At 40.7% G+C, this 23,759-nt stretch overlaps 1 protein-coding gene across 6 annotated transcripts in view; it reads left to right on the top strand.

Annotated features, from left to right (window-relative positions):
• Window positions 1–23,759, top strand: part of Tdrd15 (tudor domain containing 15) — a 76,172-nt gene that overhangs the window by 264 nt on the left and 52,149 nt on the right. The window contains exons 1-2 of one of the 6 annotated variants that reach the window (XR_005505782.2): window positions 7–891; window positions 16,669–23,486. The exons of 1 other annotated variant lie outside the window; for it this stretch is intronic. The gene's annotated coding sequence lies outside the window, so the exon portion shown is untranslated. Of the gene's footprint in view, window positions 1–6; window positions 23,487–23,759 lie in introns of those variants that run through there. 4 more of the 6 variants (XR_010052514.1, XR_005505781.2, XR_005505783.2 and 1 more) reach the window with 4 other exon arrangements.

Below are 23,759 nucleotides of genomic sequence, written 5' to 3'. Positions count from 1 at the left end.
GTATGTAAGAGATATCACCTTTTTATGTTTATTATGTGGAAATAGAATAATGTGCTGTGATAGGAATAACCCCTGTGAGCCCCTCCTGCCCCCCCAAGCAGCACCTACATAGACCAGCCATTCAAGGAAGCACTAAATACTATTCCATTCTCTAGATGCAAATTCATTTTGTTGGCTTGTTACCCGGGTGTCATGATCTTAGGAATCTCAATTAATTCATCCATCTAGTGACAGCACAGATACAGGCCATACTGAGAAAGTGAAGTTCCTAAAAGAAATCAATTGCAATTAGAGAAAACATATGCAGAGATAAAATTAGGCAAAGGTACAATCACACTGTATGCACAGTGAGAAAAGTGCTAGAGAGGTTAGGCATTGGCCACACAGCCCATTAATCCCTAGAAATAGGGTGAGGTAGCGGTAGTAAATTTATGAATGGCTAGAATGAATGAAGCCAAGTAAGAGGAAGGATGTGTGGAACAGGTTAGAGAAAAACATTTTCTGGAAGGATCAGTGAAGTCTTCAGCAAGTACGTGGCATTAGGTGTGACCCTAGACACGTGAATAAGTAAAAGGAGTAAAATGGACTGTTGCTTTTCTCCTCCGTGAATAATTGCCTTTTAAATAGAAACACCTGGGTACATACACGGTCATGTATGCATAAAATAAAATGCAGCTCTCCACAGAGTTCCTCTGGAATGCAGAAGAAAATTTGGTTAAAAGTAAACGAATCCCCTCAAATCACGCAACGCAGGCACTTTGGGTCTCATGTGGCAGCTTAGAGGGATGAAGCTTTGGCTCAAGAATTACCATCTCACCTGAGTTCATCTCTGGCAGAGGCAGGACCAGCCAGTTCTCGCTGGGCAGAATTGTACTGGCCTAATTTGAAGAGGTAAGGTGAGAGAGGTTTGAGACTACCTGCCTCTGACACCTCTTACATCAGGGGTGGTCCTAAGCTCACTAATCATATACTGCAGGAGACAGCTAGGGGCCATTGCTGTGCTCTGGGAGCTGGTGAAGTGAGACTAGAAGTACTGAGGGAACCCGTTCTCCAACTGCTCTCTGCTATGGTGTCTTTCATTCCCACCAGCAATGGAAGAGGGCACTGGGCTTTTCCATCCCCACATTATGTGTCTTTTTGTTTAGATTTATCCTAATGGGTGTGGATGGTCCGTTATTTTGGTTTCAGTTTAGATTCTCCAGTGGTTAAATGACGTTGAGCACCTTTCCTGAACTGATAAGCCACTGATAGCTGATTCTCAGGTCTTTTCAGGTCATTTGTCATTTTAAATGTGCCTTTCAGTATTTGATGTCTGTCTGTCTGTTCTGTCTGTCTGTCTATTTGTGTTTTAATGATAGAGTTTCTCTGTGTATTCTTGGCTGTACTGGAACTAGATCTGTAGTCCAGGCTGGCCTTGAACTCACAGAGTTCTGCTTGCCTCTGCCTCCTGAGTGCGGGGATTAAAGGCATGCACCACCAATGCCCATCTCCAGATATTTATTTTTAAATTATCGTTTAGCACATATTATTGTGGATAATTGTCCTTTACCTATGATTTGAAAATCTGTATTTCCTCCCACTCTTTGGTTTATCCTCTTACTTTTTTGATGGTGTTGTTGGAAGCATGGACATCCTCAAGTTTCTATGAAGTCCAAGCCATGACAGCTTTCTCTTCTCATGCGTGATTCTGCGGCCATCTTCTTTAAGGAATGACTGGAAAACAGAAGTCACAAAATGAAAGAGAAAAGAGAGTGTCTAAAGGAGAGAAGGGAGCTGTCCAGCAAGTACGGCAGAGCACTAGGGGAGAATGGTACATTCGTACTAAGGATAGGAAAACACATGCCTGGAAAGGTCACTAGGAACCCCACTACTTTGTGTGCAAACTTAAAAACATAAATTAAAACAATAAAACCAAGGACTTGCAAACAGGATCCTGTGGTTTTCTAAGTGAGTTGGCATTGTACAGCCACTTTATAATTCACTGTTGCTTCTGATACAATGATTGCATTGTGGCATGCTATGAGGAAGGGGTCTAATGTAACTTCTAAATATTTATTTTTAGAGCAGCTTTAGATTTACAAAAAATATCATGAAGGTCTTCCAGAGTCCAGTGCTCCTCTGCCTCACAGTCTGTCCCATTACTGTAAGATATGTGCTACAAAATGAACAAATGGAGTATGTTGATAAGGTCCATCTTGTATGTGGATGTCCTACTGATTGTATGTACGCTTTCCCTTTTTCTGTTCTCAGGCCCTGTCATGTCTACCTTTACATCCAGTTGTCTGCATCCTTAGTGTTCCCCTGGCTGTAAGAATTTCAAAGATTTTATTTTGAAGGCCTTGACAGATTTAAGGACTAACAGTCTAGTTACACTGAAAAATGTATCCCTCTAATGGGATTTAACTGATATTTTTCTATTGATTAAGTTATAACTACAGGTGTTCAGAGGATAACCAGATGAGGAGTGACATTTTCATCCCAGTATGCTGCACACTGCGTACTATGACTGCACACTATCTGATTGGATGTTGAACTTGATCACACGGCTGAAGTTGACGCCATCTTTTCTGTGTTCCTCTACTGTGAAGTTATACTTTGTTCCCCCATTTTCATGTGTACTTTAGAAGGAAGTCCTTACTCATCTCCCCAAGGTGTGGAGTGGGATGTGATTGCCTGTCTCCTTGGGGATGGAGGGTCTTCATAAATACTTGGAAATTTCTGTATAGGATATTTGTCACTTCTCTCTTACTGATTTATTTACTTAACCTATCATTTATTTACATCATTCTATTCATGGATGTTCATCTTATTCTTTGAAGTTTAGTCTTGTGATGCTCAGTTCTAATTATTAACTTGACACAACCTAGAGTCACCTGGAAAGAAAGCCAAAATGAGAAACTATCTGCATCAGGTTGCTTTTGTGTATGGCAATAGGGGATTGTCTTAGTTAAGTTAAGTGATGTAAGACCCTACTCACTGTGGGCAGCACCATTCCCTATGCAGGGGGTCCTAAATTATGAGAGTGCATTACCGTGGCTGTGATATGAGCATCTGCCAGATACTGCTGCTGAGAATTCCTTGCAGTGATAGACCATAGCCTGGAATTGTGAGCTAAAATCAATCTTTTCTCCCATAAATTGATTTTGTTAGGGTATTTTGTCACAGCAACAGAAATGAAATTAGGGAAATCTCATGATACTTTCTTTCTCAATTTGTTCTACCTTTGGACATTTGGGAATTTTTTCCCAGTTATATCCGGTCTGCCCTTTGACACTACTTTCATCGCTGTGTGTGTTTACTTCTTACCTCATTTCCAGAATCACCATTTGTCCATCAGGAAGCCTAGGGTTCCCGGTACTGGAGGATGGTATTAGAAATCAGGATCTGGATGCATGATACACTCATTGATATGTGGGTATTGTTGTTTTAGATCCTTCTGATTGAACAAGATAATATGTATGTATATGGGCCCATGCATACACACACACGCACACACACACACACACACACACACACACACACACTACAGTATATATGCAACATCTATATCTATATTAAGCTAAGTATGAACTGCACTGTATCTTAAACCTCATACAACATAAATCCTTGTGCTCTCTTGGTCTTGTTTTCTATAAATTCCCTCTCCAACTGGAAAACCTGACCTTCTTATCATCCTCCGCTAATATGGCTGCTCAGTCCCAGGATGCAGCACTATCAGAAGTACCTCACACTGAAAAGCTATCAACCAGAGTGGAGTATGCATGTATAGGTTCTTTAAATTGTATTTTGCAGATTTCAGTTACTTCTAAGGGTGCTTAGATGAACACCATCCATTCAATTTTAGGGTTTCCTTTACTTTCTAAATTATTTTTCAAATATTTGCATTGGTAAAGAATTTTCTTTTGGTGCTGCGAAGTTCATTAAGTCTTGACAAACACATACTATTTTTTCCCTGCTTGTTTTTATTTATTTATTTTTTCATCTTTATTAACTTGGGTATTTCTTATTTACATTTCGATTGTTATTCCCTTTCCCGGTTTCCAGGCCAACATCCCCCTAATCTCTCCCCATTCCCTTCTCTATGGGTGTTTCCCTCCCCATCCTCCCCCAATTACTGCCCTCCCCCCAATAATCACGTTCACTGGGGGTTCAGTCTTGGCAGGACCAAGGGCATCCCCTTCCACTGGTGCTCTTACTAGGCTATTCATTGCTACCTATGAGGTTGGAGCCCAGGGTCAGTCCATGTATAGTCTTTGGGTAGTGGCTTAGTCCCTGGAAGCTCTGGTTGGTTGGCATTGTTGTTCATATGAAGTGACAAACCCCCTCAAGTTCTCAGTTCAGTGGTTTGCTGCTGGCATTCGCCTCTGTATTTGCCGTATTCTGGCTGTGTCTCTCAGGAGAGATCTACATCCGGTTCCTATCAGCACTTCTTTGCTTCATCCATCTTGTCTAATTGGGTGGCTGTATATGTATGGGCCACATGTGGGGCAGGCTCTGAATGGGTTCCTTCAGCCTCTGTTCTAAACTTTGTCTCCCTATTCCCTCCCAAGGGTATTCTTGTTCCCCTTTTAAAGGAGTGAAGTATAACACATACTATCTTACACAATGGTTTCGTTCTCCTAAATGTACCTCCTGCACTTACTTTACCTATTCTAATTTTCACCTCTTTCTTCAAACTCCTAGCAGCCACTAACATTTCAAACTATATATAACTAGTCCCGTTTTAGAATGTCATAGAATCAAAATAATACAATTGTACATTCATGTATCATTTTTTATTTTTTATTTTTATTCTATCATATATTACTTCCTGACTGCACTTTTCCATCCTTCTCCTCTTCTTCAGATCCATCCCCATCTGCCTTCCCTTTGAAAAAGTGCAGGCCTCCTAGGGACATCAACTGGACTTGGTATAACAAGCTACAATACGACTAGGCACATATTGTCACATTAAGGCAATCCAGTAGGAGACAAAGGGACCCACACAAGCAGACAAAAGAGTTAGAGATAACCCCCACTCCCACTAATAGGTTTCTTTCATTTGTCAATAAGCATTTGAGGCCGATGTATGGTGTTTCCTTTTTATTGTACAGTTATATCATACTTTACCTTAGATCTATCACAAGTTTTCAGACATCTTAGTGGTTTTTAGTCACTGTCCATGATGAATATCCATGCTGTTAATATTTACATGTGGGGTTTTCAAGACAACTGATCGTCTAAGGTTGTTAGTGTGCAAACTCCACAAAGCTCTGAAGCACCATGATCACCATAGTCACCATAGATTTCTTCCCGCAGTGAGTAGGATTTGCTGCTTTGTGCTGTTGTTGGTAATCGGTCTTGCCAGCCTGCTGTACACACCAATAGACACCATAGTACATTTATATTGTTTCGATGAGCAATGCTTTAATTATGCATGATGATAAGCATCTTTCACGTGCTTCCTTTGCTTGGTTTGGTCTCCTTTGGTAGAGTATTGGCTCATTTTTGAAGTGTGCTGTTTTCTTGGTGTTAAATCTTGAAAGTTCTTTGTAAATGTGGATACTCTTTTTTTTTTGACTTGTATTTTATTTGCAAGATACTTTACAAATGTTTTCTCCTAGTCCATGAGTTGATTTACCATTATCTTTTTGTTTGCTTGTTTTTTGTTTTTCAGACAGGGTTTCTCTGTGTAGTCCTGGCTGTCCTAGAACTCACTCTGTAGATTGGGTTGGCCTTGAACTCATAGATCTGCCTGCTTCTGCTTCCTGAGTTCTGGCATTATAGACTTGTGCCATCACCACTCTGTGATTTGTCATTATCTTAATGATGCATTTTTAAAGGAAAAAAATTTTAATTTTAATAAGGAACAACATCATCTTCTTGAAAAGTTTTGTATTTTATATTACGTATATGGTTCATTTTACATTGCCTTAGCCTATCTTTTAAATTTTTTATGTGTGAACATCCAGTTGTTCTAGTGCCATTTGCTGAAGTAACCATTCTTTCTCTACTGAAGTACCTTTGCTCTTTCCACAGATCAGTTGGCTATTTGTGTGGATTTATCTGTGGCCTCGGTTGACCATATTGACCAAGATGTCTATTCTTCAGTACAATGCAGTCTTTGTTACTATAACATTGTAAAAGTCCTTAAAATAAGGTGGTTTTAATGCTTTGACACACTTTCCCTCTTCTGTGGAGTATTCTCGCTCTTTGCCTCTCTGTTTAGAATTAGTTGTTGGTGTGCCATGTTCTATTCACGTGGCTGTGAAGATGTGATCTCTTAATGACACCATTTTCTCATCCACGGTTATGTCCTGCCTCTTCAATTACACTTTTATTTCTATTAAGACATTTTTTTTTGTTTTCTTCATACAGATGTTGTGAACAGTTTATTAGATACATTTCATATGGAGTTGCAATCTTAAGTAGCATGGCTGTCACAGTTAGGCCCTGTCAACTCGAAACAAACTTAGATATACTTGGAAAAAAGGAGTCTCAACTGAGGATTAGCCGTGTGCCCATGGATGTGGGGCATCGTCTTGATTATTGACATGAGAAATCCAGCTGCCTGTGGGTGGTGCTGTCCCTGGGAAGGTGACACTGTGTTATACGAGAAAGATACATGAGCAAGCCACGGTAAGGAAGCCAGTAAACAGCACTCCCCTATTGCCTCTGCATCAGATCTTGCTTCAGGATTCCTGCTTGAGTCTCTGTGTTGACCCAGTGATGGACTGTAATTTGGAAGTGCAAGCCAAACAAACCCTTTCTTTCTCCAAGTTGTCTTGGGTCATGGTGTTTATCATAGCAAAGGAAGTAAGCCAGGACAGAGATTGGTACCAGAGTGAGTGTCACTGTTATGGACCTGATGACGTTTCGTTAGAGGATTGTGGAAATGTTTGGAACTTTGAGATGGAAATAATATTGTCTTAGTTACAGTTTCATTGTTATAAGGAGACACCATGATCAAGGCAAGGAAACTTCTATAAAGGACAACATTTAATTGAGGCTTGAAACATAGTTACTAATCACTTGGGGTTATAGATAGGAAATATATTTTAATGTGTAGATATTTGCCCAGTTCTAGGGCTGATTAAGGCTTATGGTAAATACAAAGATTGTGTGTGTCTTTTATTTGGGAACTAAGTGGTCAAAGGTAGGGCAGAAACCTGGATTGGGATTAAAAATTTCTACAACATTTTGGTGCCTCAATGTCTGGCAAAGACTCTAAAAATTAATTTTAGACTCCCAAATGAAAAAAATACATTGTCCCTTTAAAATTAAGAGGCAGAGAGAATTGGTTTCTTGGCTTGATGCTAATTCCTGTATTCTAATGCTAATACTAGTTTCTCAAGACATGGTTGTGAGTTGAGAGAGTCCACACAGAAGACCCAACTGATAGACCCAAGTGATGCTATGCAACTTTGCCTCCAAGTTATTTCTGATTGGCAAGTAAAGTTGCTGACAGCCAAAACCCAGGCAGAAGAGAGATAGGCGTGCTTTTGAGTCCCCTGGCCTGAGGAGTCAGGGGAGAACCACAAGGGAGAGAAGAGGGTGAGGAGAAAGGGTACGTCGCCATGGGTTAGCAGTCAAGAAAACATGGCCCTGAGGGATGGCCAATTGGAGTTAAGAGCATCCCAGGTGCAACATAGTAAGTAGTAACTTGGGGTTATCAATAGTAAATGGATTTTTAATAGCATAGAAGGTAGGTAGATACCTGGTCAGTTCTAGTGTTGATTAAGGTTTATTGTAAATATAAAGATTGTGTGTGTCTTTTATCAGGGAGCTTAGTGATCAAAGGCAGGTTAGAAATCTTGGAGTGGGATTCAAAAATCTCTAAAGTAGGGGCTGGCTTACAGTTTGTGAGGTTCAGTGCAATATCATCATGTCAGGAAACATGGCAGAGTCCAGGCAGACATGGTGCTGGAGAAGGAGCTGAGAGGTCTACCTCTTGATCTGAAGGCACACAGAAGGAGACTGTCTTCCACAAGCAGAACTTGAGCATAGGACCTCAGAGCCCATCCCCACAGTGACATATTTGTTCTAACAGGGCCACACCTACTCTAACAAGACCATACCTTCTAATAGTACCACTTCCCAAGGGCCAACCATTTTCAAATCACCACAAATACTGAATGTTCAGAGCTTTATGGGTTGGTCAGTGGGAGTTCAGAAGATAATGCTGAGACAAGTGCATATGATGGAGGCCTGGCTTGTGACATTTCAGAGGGAAGTGAAAGCTCTGTAAGGGCTATTTATGTGATATATTGGATTAAGGATCTACTGAAGTAAAACCTTTCCTGCGCAAAAGATGCTGGTCAGTGACTATTGAATAATCTTCATGATTAATTAGAGATTAGTATCATCAAAGTAAAATCTTCTAAAAAGTATTTCCTAAGAGTTAGTACACAGAAGACATAGTTGCAGGGGTTGGAATTCCTACAATGAGGCCAAGAGGGCATGGGTGAAAGTCCAGCCTCAGTTGCTGTTAAGATCTCAAAGTTGCCAGAACTGTGGTTTGACTACCAAGAGGAACAGCAAATATGAAATGGTGCTGATCTGTAATTATGAGACAAGCAGTGTAGGCTGTAGATGACAGAGCTGGAGAGGGGGGTGTGAGGCTACCCTAGCTCTTTAGAACCTAGAAGATAATGAGTGACTTCTAGATATTGATAACTGAGCTTTTAGTATAAAAGCTTTTAGTATAAAAGTATGTTGGAGTTTGGTTTTGCTATGGTCTTATTGTAATGATGTCCTGGTGATTCACTTTTGAAACAAGAAAGTATGCAACTTTTTTTTCATTTACATTTCAAATGCTATTCCCTTTCCTACTTTCCCGTTCACCCTGACATTCTCCTACACTGGGGGGTCCAGCCTTGGCAGGACTAAGGGCTTCTCCTCCCATTGGTGCCCAAAAAGGCCATCCTCTGCTACAGCTGGAGCCATGGGTTTGTCCATGTGTAGTCTTTGGGTGATGGTTTAATCCCTGGGAGCACTGATTGGTTGGTATTGTTGTACTTATGGGGTTGAAAGCCATTTCAGATCCTTCAATCCTTTAAGTCCTTCATTGGGGACCCCGTTCTCAGTCCAATGGTTGGCCGTGAACATCTGCCTCTGTATTTGTCATGCCCTGGCAAAGCCTCTCAGGGGACAGCTATATCAGGCTCCTGTCTGCATGTTCTTCTTGGCCTCAGTAATATTGTCTGTATTGGTTTGGTGGCTGTATGTATATTGGCTGGATCCCCAGGTGGGGCAGGCTCTGAATGGCCATTCCTTCAATGTCTGTCCAAAGTTTGTCTCTGTATCTCCTTCTATGAATATTTTTGTTTCCCCTTTTAAGAAGGACTGAAACATTTGTACTTTAGTCATCCTTCTTCTTGAACTTCAAGTAGTCTGTGTATTGTAGCTTGGGTATTTAGAGCTTTTAGGCTAATATCCACTTATCAGTGAGTGTATACCATGTATTTTTTTTTTTTTTTGTGATTGGGTTACCTCACTCAGGATGATATTTTCTAGTTCCATCCATTTGCCTGTGAATTTCATGGAATCATTATATTTAATAGCCAAGCAGTACTCCATTGTGTAAATGTACCACATTTTCTGTATCCATTCCTCTGTAGAAGGACATCTGGATTCTTTCCAGCTTCTGGCTATTATAAATAAGACTGCTATGAACATAGTGGACCATGTGTCCTTGTTATATGTTGGGGCATCTTTTGGGTATATGCCCAGGAGTGGTATAGCTGGGTCCTCAGGTAGTGTTATGTCCAGTTTTCTGAGGAACCTACAGACTGATTTCCAGAATGGTTGTACCAGTTTGCAATCCCACCAACAATGGAGGAGTGTTCTTCTTTCTCCACATCCTCACCAGCATCTGTTGTCATCTGAGTTTTTGATCTTAGCCATTTTGATTGGTGTGAGGTGGAATCTCAGGGTTGTTTTGATTTTCATTTCCCTGATGACTAAAGATGTTGAACATTTCTTTAGGTGTTTCTCAGCCATTCGATGTTCCTCAGCTGAGAATCCTTTGTTTAACTTTGTACGCCATTTTTAAATAGGGTTATTTGACTCTCTGGAGTCTACCTTCTTGAGTTCTCTGTATATTTTGGATATTAGCCCTCTATCAGATGTAGGATTGGTATAGATCTTTCCCCAACCTGTTGGTTGCCGTTTTGTCCTAATGACAGTGTCCTTTGCCTTACAGAAGCTTTGCAGTTTTATAAGATCCCATTTGTCGATTCTTGATCTTAGAGCATAAGCCATTGGTGTTTTGTTCAGGCAATTTTCCCCAGTGCCTATGTGTTTGAGGCTCTTCCGCACTTTTTCTTCTATTAGTTTGAGTGTATCTGGTTTTATGTGGAGGACCTTGATCCACTTGGACTTGAGCTTTGTACGGGGTGATAAGAATGGATCGATTTGCATTCTCGTACATGCTGACCTCCAGTTCAACCAGCACCATTTGCTGAAAATGCTATCTTTTTTCCCACTGGATGGTTTTAGCTCCTTTGTCAAAGATCAAGTGACCATAGGTGTGTGGGTTCATTTCTGGGTCTTCAATTCTATTCCACTGATCTACTTGCCTGTCTGTGTATCAATACCGTACAGTTTTTTTAAATCACTATTGCTCTGTAATACTGTTTGAGGTCAGGGATGGTGATTCCTCCAGAAGTTCTTTTATTGATGAGCATATTTTTCACTCTTCTAGGGTTTTTTTTGTTCTATCAAATGAATTTGCAAATTGCTCTTTCTAACTCTATGAAGAATTGAGTTGGAATTTTGATGGGGATTGCATTGAATCTGTAGATTGCTCTTGGCAAAATGGCCACTTTTATTATATTAATCTTGCCAATCCATGAGCATGGGTGATCTTTTCATCTTCTGAGATCTTCAATTTCTTCAGAAACTTGAAGTTCTTGTCATATAGATCTTTTACTTGCTTGGGTGGAGTCACATGGAGATATTTTATGTTATTTGTTACTATCGTGAAGGGTGTCATTTCCCTAATTTCTTTATCAGCCTGTTTATTCTTTGAGTACAGGAAGCCTACAGATTTGTTTGAGTCAATTTTGTATCCAGCCACTTTGGTGAAGTTATTGATCAGGCTTAGTAGTTCTCTGGAGGGACTTTTGGGGTCACTTAAGTATACTATCATATCATCTGCAAATAGTTATATTTTGATTTCTTCCTTTCCAATTTGTATCCCTTTGACCTCCTTTTATTATCTAAGTGCTCCGGCTAGAACATCGAGTACTATATTGAATAAGTAGGGAGAGAGTGGCCAGCCTTGTCTAGTCCCTGATTTTAGTGGGATTGCTTCGAGTTTCTCTCCATTTAGTTTGATGTTGGCTACTGGTTTGCTGTATATTGCTTTTACTATGTTTGAGCATGGGCCTTGAATACCTGATCTTTTCAAAACTTTTAACACAAAAGGGTATTGAATTTTGTTAAAGGCTTTCTCAGCATCTCATGAGATGATCATGTGTTTTTTTTATTTGAGTTTGTTTATATAGTGGATTACTTTGATTAGATATTGAACTATCCCTGTATCCCTGGGATGAAACTTACTTCATCATGATAGATGATCATTTTGATGTGTTCTTGGATTCAGTCTGCGAGAATTTTACTGCATATTTTTGTGTCAATTTTCGTAAGGGAAATTGGTCTGAAGTTCTTTTTCGTTGTTGGGTCTTTGTGTGGTTTAGGTATAAGCGTAATTGTCACTGTATAGAAGGAATTGTGTAGTGTTTATTCTGTTTCTATTTTTGTGGAATAGTTTAGACAGTATTGGTAGTAGGTCTTTTTTGAAGGTCTGACAGAGTTCTCCCCTAAACCCATCTGGTCTTGGGCATCTTTTGGTTGGGAGACTTTTAATAACTTCTTAGAGTTCTGCACTAACTCATCTGGTCCTGGACCTTTCTTGGCTAGGAGACTTTTAACAACTGCTTCTATGTCTTTAGGAGTTATGGGGCTGTTTAGATGATTTATCTGATCCTGATTTAACTTTGCTACCTGGTATCTGTCTAGGAAATTGTTCATTTCATCCTGATTTTCCAGTTTTTTTGAATATAAGCTTTTGTAGTAAGACCTGGTGATTTTTTGAATTTCCTCAGATTCTGTTGTTATGTCTCCCTTTTCATTTCTGATTTTGTTCATTTGGATACTCTCTCTGTGCCCTCTGGTTAGTCTGGCTAAGGGTTTATCTATCTTGTTGATTTTCTCAAAGAACCAGCTCCTGGTTTTTTTGAGTTTTTGATTAGTTCTTTTTGTTTCTACTTGGTTGATTTCAGCCCTGAGTTTCATTATTTCCTGCCATCTACTCCTCTTGAGTGTTTTTGTTTCTTTTTGTTCTAGAGCTTTTAGGTGTGCTGTCAAGCTGCTAATGTATGCTCTCTCCTGTATCTTTTTGGGAGCACTCAGAGCTATGAGTTTTCCTCTTAGCACTGCTTTCATTGTGTCCCATAAATTTGGGTATGTTGTGCCTTCATTTTCATTAAATTCTAAAAAGTATTCAATTTCTTTATTTCTTCCTTGACCAACTTATCATTGAGTAGAGAGCATTGTTCAAGTTAGTATATGTGGACTTTCCATCATTTTTGCTATTATTGAAGACCAGGCTTTATCTGTATTGATCTGATAGAAAGCATGGGATTATTTCAATATTCTTGTATCTGTTGAGGCCTGTTTTGTTACTAATTTTACGGTCAATTTTGGAGAAGGTACCATGAGGTGCTGAGAAGAAGGTATATTCTTTTCTTTTAGGATGAAATGCTCTATAAATATCTCTTAAGTCCATTTGATTCATAAGTTCTGTTAGTTTCTCTATGTCTCTGTTTAGTTTCTGTTTCAGTGATCTGTCCATTGATGACAGTGGGGTGTTGAAGTCTCCCACTATTATTGTGTGAGGTGCAATGTGTGCTTTGAGCTTTAGTAAGGTTTCTTTTATGAATGTAGGTGTCCTTGAATTTGGAGCATAGATATTCAGGATTGAGAGTTCATCTTGGTGGATTTTTCCTTTGATGAATATGAAGTGTCCTTCCTTATGTTTTTTTGATGACTTTTGGTTGAACATCAATTTTATTCACTATTAGAATGGCAACTCCAGCTTGTTTCTTCAGACCATTTGCTTGGAAAATTGTTTTCCAGCCTTTTCCTATGAGGTAGTGTCTGTCTTTGTCACTGAGGTTTGTTTCTTGCAATGCAGCAAAATTTTCTGTCCTCTTTGTGTGTCCAGTTTGTTTATGTTTTTTTTTATTGGCGAATTGAGTCCTTCGATGTTAAAAGATATTAACCAATAGTGACCATTTCCTGTTATTTTTGTTGTTAGAGGTGGATTTATATTTGTTTGGCTCTCTTCTTTTGGGTTTGTTGCAAGAAGTTTACTTTCTTGCTTTTTCTAGTTTGTAGTTTCCCTCCTTGTGTTGTTTTCCATTTATTATCCTTTGCAGGGCTGGATTTGTGGAAAGATATTGTATAAATTTGGTTTTGTCATGGAATGTCTTGGTTTCTCCATATATGTTAATGGAGAGTTTTGCTGGATATAGTAGCCTGGGCTGGCATTTGTGTTCTCTTAAGTCTGTATACCATCTGCCCAAGACCTTCTGGCTTTCATAGTCTCTGGTAAGAAGTCCAGTGTAATTCTGATAGGTCTGCCTTTTTCCCTTAATGCTTTTAATATTCTTTGTTCCTTTTGGTGATTTTATTATTATGTGATTGGAGGAATTTCTTTTCTGGTTCAATCTATTTGGAGTTCTGTAGGCTTCTCGTATATTTATGGCATCTCTTTCTTTAGGTTAGGGAAGTTTTCTATTATTTTGTTGAAGATATTTACTGCCTTTTAAGTTGGGAATCTTTGCTCTTTTCTATACCTATTACTCTTAGGTTTGATCTTCTCATTGTGTCTTGGGTTTTCTGGATGTTTTGGGTTAGGAGTATTTGTGTTTTACATTTTCTTTACCAGTCATGTCAATGTTTTCTATGATATCTTCCCCGAGATTCTCTCTTCTATCTCTTGTATTCTGTTGGTGTTGCTTGTGTCTATGACTCCTGATCTCTTTCCTAGGTTGTCTATCTCCAGGGTTGTCTCCCTTTGTGCTTTCTTCATTGTTTCTATTTTCATTTTTAGATCCTGGATGGTTTTCTTAAATTCCTTCCCCTGTTTGGTTGTGTTTTCCTGTAATTCTTTAAGGGGTTTTTGTGTTTTAAGGGCTTCTACTTGTTTACCTACATTGTACTGTATTTCTTTAAGGGAGTAATTTATATCCTTCTTAAAGTCCTTTATCATCATCATAAGATGTGACTTCAAATCCAAATCTTGCCTTTCCCCTGTGTTTGGATATCCAGTATTTTCTTTGGTGGGAGAACTGAGCTCTGATGATGTCAAGAGTCTAGTTTTCTATTGCTTAGCTTCCTGTGCTTGCCTCTCAACATCAGGTTGTCTCTGGTGTTAGCTGGTCTCACTGTCTCTGACAGTCACTTGACCTTTCTGTAAGCCTGTCTGTCAACACTCCTAGAGATTGACTTTTCCCCAGTGGAATCTGGGTACAGAGAGCTGTGGGACTGGGTTAGCTTCAGGCACAGCTGGACACTGGAAGGGTCCTGTCCCAGACTGCTCCTGGGTTTGTGTGCCCTGAGGGTTCCAGGTGGGTCCCTCAGAGCAGATGTGGTGGCCTTACCTCTGTTCACAGGTGTGCCAGCGCTCCTTGAGACTGGCTTTCAGCTCTGTGCACAGGCAGAAACCAGAAGGGTCCTGCATCTGATTGCTCCTAGGTTCCAGTGTTCATAGGGTTCTACACACATTCCTCTTGCACCAGGAATGTGAGCAGAAGTGGTGCTCTCTCCTGAGCTCTCAGGATTTTCTGCACTTCTGAGAGTCCAGCTTTCTCCTCCATGAGACTTGGTTACAGAGTGCTTTGGGACTTAACCCATAGTTAAGAGACTTTGGAGTTCAAAAATTATTTTATGTATATGAGTATCTTGTCTGCATGTATATCTATGAATCACATGCATGTCTGGTGCCCATGGAAGCCAAAATATGCTGTTTGATATCATGAGACTGGAGTTACAGAGAGTTATAAGTCACTACATGGGTACTAGGAATCAAACCTAGGTCCTTTGGAAGAGCAGCCAATACTCTTTATAACCCAGTCATCTCTCCAGTCCTGCAATTTAAAATTTGAAGAGAACCTGGACTTCTAAATTGTTATAATTTTAAAAGACTGTGATGGAGAACTCTGGGAAGGGGGACCAAGAAAGGGGGCAACATTTGGTATGTAAATAAATAAAATAATTATTTAAATAAAAGAAAAATCATGCCATTCAACAGAAAAAAAGAGACTGTGAGACTTTGATTTTAATTGCAATATTAATTAATATTAATTGCAATATTAAGCTCTTGGGGGACAAGAAATGAAAAGTATATGGCTTAAAGATAACTGTTTGTGTGTCAAAGGTGAGTTGTCATAGAGTTGATCGATTTGACACAAAACTAGAAATATCTGAGATGAAGGAACCTCAACTAAAGATTCCCCTTTAATGACTTTGGAGACTGAACATTTCTTTAAGTGATTCTTGCCATTAAGGATTCCTCTGCTGAGACTATTCTGTTTAGCTCTGTACTCCATTTTTCAATTGGATTATTTGGTTTGTTAGTGTCTCAGTTCTCGAGTTCATTATGTATGCTGTATATTAGCCCTCGTTCTGATATAGCCCATGGCGTCTTGCCTCACTGTCAGAACTCCAACCTTCCCTGTCATGTGGTGACTTACATAATGTACTTCTATGCACTAACTCTTAGGAAATACTTCTCAGACTTGTACAACTACTCTGGAAATCAATTTGGAAGTTTCTCAGAAAATTAGGAATAATTCTACCTCAAGAACCAGTTATACAACTCTTAGGCATTCACCCAAAAGATGCTGCACCATCCCACAAGGACACTTGCTTCACTATGTTCATAGCAGCTTTATTCATAATAGTCAGGAACTGGAAACAACCTAGATATTTCTAACTGCAGAATGGATAAAGAAAATATGATACATCTACTCAGTGGAATGCTACACAGATAGTAAAAACAAAGATATGAAATTTGCAAGCAAGTGGATGGAACTAGAAAATATCATCCCAAGTGAGGTGACCCAGATCAGCATAGCATGTACTCACTTATAAATGGATATTAAGTACAGGATACCCATGCTACAATCCACAGACCCAAAGAAGCTAAATAACAAAGAGGATTCAAGGGAGGATGATTGAATCTCACTCAGAAGGGGAAATAAGATAGTCATTGGAGGTGAAGAGAGGGAGGAAACTGGATGGGAGAAAGGATGGAGAGGGGATCAGGTGTTTGGAGACCTGAGCAGAGAAAGCTGGGAGAGTGAACAGAATTTGGTGTTGGGGCTGGTGGTGGTAGCATCTCTAGGACATGCCAGAGACCTGGGATGAGAAGTTTCCAGGGAATCTATGAGGGTTACTCTAGCTGGGAATATGGACACTGAAGTAGCCACTTCCTGTAGCCAGGCAGGACTTCCAGTGGAGGGAGGTATATCAACCTGTCCACAAAACCTTCGACCCAAAATTGTAAAGGGACAAACATTGAACAGGGACTGAGGGAATGGCCAATCAATGACTGGCCCAACTTGAGACCAAGAATGAATCTATGGCACTATTAATGATGCTCTGTTATGCTTGCAGACAGGAGCCAACCATAATTTTCCTCTGAGAGGCTCTACCCAGCAGCTGCCTGAAACAGATGCAGAGACCTACAACCAAACATTGAATGGAGCTCGGAAGTCTTGTGGAAGAGTTGGGAGAAGGATTGAGGGACTTGAAGAAGACAGGGATTCCATAGGAATACCAACAGAATTAAGTAATCTGGACCTTTGGGGGTTCCCAGAGGCTGAACTACTAACCAAAGAGCATACAAGGACTGGACCAACCACTCCCCCAAACCCCCACACATATGCAACAGATGTGCAGTTTGGTCTTCCTGTGGGTCTTGCAACAACTGGAGCAGGGGCCCACCTGAACTCTGTTGCCTCCCAGTAGATTCTCTTTCCCTAACTGGGCTGACTTGTCTGGCCTCAGTGGGAGAGGATGTACCTAGTCTTATAGTGACTTGAGGAGCCAGGGTGGGTTGGTACCTAGAGGGCACCTCCCCCTTCTCAGAGGTATAGGGGAGGGGGAAATGGGGGGAAGAGCTTTGTGTGGGCAGCAGGGAGGAGAGGGGCTGACATTGGGATATAAAGTGAATAAATAAATAAATAAATTAATTAATTAATTAAAAGAATCTCCTCTGTAAGACTGATCCAAAGGCTTGTCTTTAGGGCACTTTCTTGAATGATGGTTGATGTTTAAGGGCCCACTTAACTGTGGGCAGTGCTATGTCTGGACAAGGGGTCCTAGGATTTATAAGAAAGGTATCCAAGTAAGCCAGGGGAAGGGAGCCAGGAAACAGCATTCCTCCATGGTCTCTACCTTAGTTCCTGCCTCCAGGTTTCTGCTTGAGTTTGTTCCCTGACTTCCCACAATGATGGGTTGTGATGGAGAAGTGAAGGCTAAATAGGCCCTTTCCTGCCAGAGTGCTTTGGGCCACACGCTTACCATAGCAGTGGGAAGCAGACGAAGTCAAGTCTTCAAAACTCAAACTCCCACTGTTCACTGTAGGTATATGAAAGTTAACTTTTGTATGTAGCTCTGATCCTTTATTAGTCTCAAGAGGTCTTGTGGCAGATGAATTGGTAAGACTGGAAGAACAGTGGGGATTGAGCCAAGACCTATCTAGGGGGAGTGGATCTTACAAATCGGGCATGCTCAAGACATTTTGAAACGGAAGCTTTGCCTTGCCACCTACAGTTGTGAGACTTTCCTTTGGTCTTAATATGAAGATGTGTAAAGTTTCTGGAGGTATAGATGATGTATATGCAAGGTTCCCGCATGTACCTAAGGTCCCATGGGTTCCCCGCTCTCAAGCTAGACCACACTCAAGTCCCGCAACATCCCACACATTCCCTTCAAATGTTCCTAGTAATTTATGACTCCAGTGGTTTCTGTTCTGGGTAACTCCAGCTCAGTGCCTGTTTGGACTTAGGTTTATTCAGGTTTGAAATTTGCTGTTTACACCTTCAGCTCCAGAAAATATCCTTAGGTAATCATTGATTTTGGCATTGTTGTTTTTGTACCATTGTAAGATTATGAATGTTGATTTTCAATATTTTTGTATATTGAGCTGGACTTTTCCGTTTCAGCGGTTTCGTCTGTATTTGGATTTGCAGTTGTGCCAGCACCATTTGATAGTTTATTTTCCTTTATCGACACTCTTGTGAAAACGCTTATCCATAAATGTGAGGGATTATACCAGGTTCTCAATCCTAGTCTATCGATCTGTGCCTCCTCTGTGTCTGAAGGGTATTGTCCTGATTACAGAGGAGTGCGGTCAGTTTTGAAGTAGCATGACTCCTCTACGTCTGTCACTGCTTTCTAAGATAGGTTGTTCTGATTCCTTTTCATTTCCAGAGGAACTTTAAGGTAGCATGTCAATATCGGCAGAGAAACCAGACAAATATTTTTAAAGTTGTCTTGATTTAGATCTGTCGCCGAAGCAAAAAAAAAAAAAAAAAAAAAAAAAAAAAAAACTATTTGCACAGTATGAGCACCCGAACTCTTCTTCTGTTTCTTTCCATGTGTTTTACTCCTTCCGATAAATGTATTTCTAAATACTGCTTCACTGCTGTTGTGAGTGAACGGTCTTATTAGTTTCATTTTTGACCCTTCATTACTCTTTATAGGAATAATATTTATCTTTGCTGATATTGTATGCCTCGATCGTGTAGACCCTCTCATTAGTCTCACTTATCGATTAAAATGTTTCTTATAATTTTATGATGCTTCATTTAGGATGATCAATTAAAGCTTCTCCTATGACTCAGACATTGGATTTAAGATGTGCACAAGGTTGACTTATTATTATAAAAAAAGCAAGCTCTGCCAGTGTTATTAAGATTATAAGTATCCAGAAGGAGTCGGATAAAGAATGTGTGTTTTCATTGTTCTGTTATGGGCGTGCTATGTAGGAAATTATAGGCAGGAGAAAAGGCCCTGGAAAGAATGATTTTTCTTCTTAGATGTAAAAGAAAGGATGTGGCTGAGGTATCAAAGGAGTGGGACTGAAGCAGGGCAAAGCTGACACACTAGCTGTGAGAAACCTAACGGTTTTCCTTCATCAGGGAACAGGGGATTACATATAAAAAACACGGGAGCTAGAGTACAGTTTAAAGCTGCCGACGGGAAGCCAACATCTGCTTGAGGGAGTCCTTGATGACTCTGATTTCTCTGAGATGTACGGAGTGAATGACGGAGGGAACAGGTTTGCAGAGAGCGGTAACGTCTGAAATAATTATTTGGAAAACTATTTGGAACTTGGGAATTAAAGTAAGTCTGTAACATGGAAACTCTGTAATAAAAATTCTCTGCAGTCATCTTTATACAAAGGATTCTATTTAAAAAGAATAGAGAATTCTCTGGAGTCTCCTTACAGCGAATTTCCATTATTACCGAGGCAACTGCAATCGGCCCTGAATGAAGGCAGCTGGATGAAAGGTCCTTGGTGTGTTCCTACCTTCTGGTGAGTTGGCCAAGAAAGCCTAAGGAAAGTTTTAATTAAGCTTTGCGTGAACTATTCTATATCCAAAGCCCATTCAACGTTGTGCCCCAGTAGCCCCAGTCACTTTCTGAACTCTTTATCATCTCTGAAATGTACCAGGGAGAAAATGACTTCTCTCCAGACCCCTGATGGGGACAGTAAACCTGACTCTGCACTTAATAGACTGTTCCTACCCCTGCCCCAGAGCCTAAAGAGAAACCCCTGGAATGTGTTCTTTGACTAAAGCCAGAAATTCCAGCTTATGTGTGAGATCTTGGAATAGATACCTTAACATGTGGTGGACGCTAACGCTGGGCAGGTAGGTGTGTGATTTTTGAATATAGAGGGGTTGTGGACTGAGTATCATGACCTTTGGCTCACATTTGTGTATTGAAACCCTAACCCTTCTGGAGTTGGTGCTTGTGGTCTTTGGAAGGTAGTTTAGAAATAGATAAAGTTCTGACCGGGTTGGGGATTTAGCTCAGCGGTAGAGCGGTTGCCCAGCAAGCGCAAGGCCCTGGGTTCGGTCCCCAGCTCCGGAAAAAAAAAAGAAATAGATAAAGTTCTGAAGGTGAGGGTCACACTCTCTCCATGCACACACTAAGACCAAGACAGAAGCTGCTTACAAACCAACAGGAAAGGCTGCAGAGTGAATGCCTGCGTGCCGACACCTTGGATTGGGACCTCTATTCTCTGTAACAGAGAAACTAGCCTTCTTTTAAAGCAGTCTAGTTTATAGTATTCTGAAATGGCGTCTTGAGCGGAAACAGAATGTAATATTTGCTAAGCACCAGCTATGTGTCAGACATCCTTCCTCACTTAGTTATTGGAACTGTGCTAGGAGGCATCAATTGTTCCCAGGTCTCTCAGGAGGAAGTAAACACCAGCACAGGGCTAGGAAGTGATTGACACATGCCACCACATCACCTTCCTCTCCAGAGAACCCGTGGGAACTGAATTTCTTACCAGCAATCCACACCCACCATCCTTGATTACTGACCCTCGGACCATTGCAAGGTCCTCTAAGCTTCTCCTATTTTAAGGTCTTAATCTTATTAATCTCTTCTTCCAGATAATGATTAAAGATGAAGGTAGCTTCTTGAGGGTCTCCCTCCTCCTACCTCCCGAGGTTGCCTATTTCCATGTTTTCTTGCTGGTCCTCAGGGCTTCAGTTCTGTTGCCCCAATACCTGATCTTGTTTCCCCTTCCCCTCCCTGTCATCTCTCCCATCCAAACCTTCCCTCCCTCTTCCCCTGCGATTGATTTCTTCTCCCTCCCTCCCAAGTGGGACTGAGGCATCCTCACTTGGGCCCTTCAGCTTGTCAACCTTCTTGAGTTATGTAGATTGTATCCTGGGTATTCTGTACTTTTTGGGCTAATATCTACTTATTAGTGAGTACATACTATGCATTCCTTTTGGGTCTGAGTTACCTCAGGATGTTATTTTCTAGTTTCATTCATTTGCCTGCAAAACTCATGATGTCCATTTTGTAAATGTACTACATTTTCTGTACCCATTTTCCATTGTGGGACATGCAGGTTGTTTCCAGCTTCTTATTTCTTATCACAAATAAGGCTGCTATGAACATAGTGGAACACATGCCCCTGTGTCATGGTGGGACATCTTCTGGGTATATACCCAAGAGTGGTATAGATGGGTGTTCAGGTAGATCTATTGCCAATTTTCTGAGGAACCTCCAGATTGATTTCCAGAGTGATTGTACCAGTTTGCAATCCCACCAGCAATGGAGGAGTGTTCTCCTTTCTCCACATCCTCGCTAACATGTGCTGTCACCTGAGTTTTTGATCTTAGCTATTCTGATTGTTATAAGGTGGAATCTCAGGGTTGTTTTGATTTGCATTTTCCTGATCACTGAGGACTTTGAACATTTCTTTAAGTGCTTCTCGGCCTTTCGAGATCCCTCTGTTGTGAATTCTCTGTTTAGCTGTGTAGCTCTTATTTATTTATTTATTTATTTATTTATTTATTTATTTATTTATTTTGGTGGTTAGCTTCTTGAATTCTTTATATATTTTTGGATTTTAGCCTATTGGAAATGGGGTTAGTGAAGATTTTTTTCCCCATCTAATAGGTTGCTGATTTGTTCTATTGACTTTGTCCTTTGCCTTACAGAAGCTTTCCAGTTTCATGAGGTCCCATTTATTGATCGTTGATCTTAGAGCCTGAACCTTTGGAATTCTGTTTAGGAAATTTCCCCCTGTGCCAATGAGTTCAAGTCTCTTTCCCACTTTCTCCTCTATTATATTCAGTGTATCTGGTTTTATGTTGAGGAGCTTGACCCACTTGGACTTGAGTTCTAGAATGTGCCGGAGACCTGTGAGGTGAGAGACTCTCAGGATTCAAAGGGAGGGACATTGGATGAAATGTTCTATAGTGGGGAGGGGGATCTTGTAGAGTCCACCTCCAGTGGAGGGACAGGACATCAAGTAGAGGGATGAAGTTGCAATCCCACAGTCAGAATCTCTGACACAGAATTGTTCCTGTCCGAAGGAACTGCAGACACAAAAATGGAGATGAACCTGAGAGAAAAGAGGTACAGACAGGCCCAAATTGGAATCTAGCTCAAAGGGAGGCCCTGGAGCTTGACACTGTTACAGATGCTGTGGTATGCTTGCAGACAGGAGCCTAGCATGGCTTTCCTTCAAGAGGCCCAACATGCAGCTGAGTCAGGTGCAGATACTAGCACTCAACTAAGAGACTGAAGCTGGGGAGGGACCCCTTTGGTTGAATTAGGGAAAAACTGGAGGAATCTGAGGAGGAGAGAGGCCCCATGGGAAGGCCAGTAGTCTCAACTGACCTGGACCCCCAAGATATCTCAGACATTGAGCCACCAACCAGGCAGCCTACACCAGATGATATGAGGGCCACGACACATATACAGTAGAGGACTGCCTGGTATGGCCTCAATGAGAGAATGTCTGGCAGGGTTGGACTGGAGGCGTGGGTACATCCTTTTGGAGACAGGAAGAGGAGGTATGGGATGGAGAGTGGGTGGGAGACAGACCAGGAGAGTGATGAAGATTGGACTGTAAAAAAGGATTAAAGAATAAAAAGAAAAACAAAAAACAAACAAACAAACAAACAAAAAACAATGATGGTAGCCTCTAAACTTGGCACAGTTAGGTTTCTTAGAAGTTTATTTTTATTACTTTTAATCATGTGTGTATGTGTATGAATATATATATATGTGTGTGTGTGTGTGTGTGTGTGTGTGTGTGTGTGTGTGTGTGTGTGAAGATCCCCCTGGAGGTAGAATTGCAGGCAGTTGTAAGCCACCTGACATGGACACACACACACACACACACACACACACACACACACACACACACACACACACTATGTGTCCTCTGGGTACAAAGTGGTAACAGAGGAGTTGAGTTGCTTGCCATTTTCACTATTTTGAATAAATGTGCTTTCCTAAGAAGTGAATTGAAAGTTTGTAATGGAGTTTCACCGTAAGAAGACTTCAGAGAATTCTAAATTATTTTTAAACGGAATCCATTGTGTCAAGATGACTTTGGAGAGTTGTTATTAGACAGTTTCCATGTAAAAGACTTACTCTAATTTACCTTTTTCTCACTTTAATCTATGTTTTAGGTATTTATCCAGTCTCTCTAAGCAAATGGAAGTGTTCATGATTATTCTTTTGCATCAGGTGGTCTGCTTAGCGGTCTCAGTCTTTTGTTTTTCACATTCCCCAGTATTTACTGGGGTGATGCCCAGTCAGGGTTATCACAGATACTTGATCTTCAGTGTTTATTACAGTGTTATTATAGTCCTGGTGCCTCCAAAACCGAGGTAGAGCTGATCCCTGAGTTAGTGGCTTCCCTGAGCTGTGGGAAGTGCACCCAGAACTCCTTTAGGGTTAGGGTTAGGGTTAGGGTTAGGGTTAGGGTTAGGGTTAGGGTTAAGGTTGGAGTTATGGTAGGGTATGGATAGGCTAAGTTTAGGGTTAGGTTTGGGGTTAGGGTTAGGGTTGGAGTTATGGTAGGGTATGGATAGGCTAAGTTTAGGGTTAGGTTTGGGGTTAGGGTTAGGGTTAGGGTTAGGTTTAGGGATAGGGATAAGGTTATTGTTAGGGTTAGGGTTGGGGTTATGGTAGGGTAGGGTGAGGGTTATAGA

Source organism: Rattus norvegicus, chromosome 6, assembly GCF_036323735.1.
Source record: "Rattus norvegicus strain BN/NHsdMcwi chromosome 6, GRCr8, whole genome shotgun sequence".
Taxonomy (NCBI): domain Eukaryota; kingdom Metazoa; phylum Chordata; class Mammalia; order Rodentia; family Muridae; genus Rattus; species Rattus norvegicus.
This window is presented reverse-complemented; position numbering and strand designations above follow the sequence as displayed.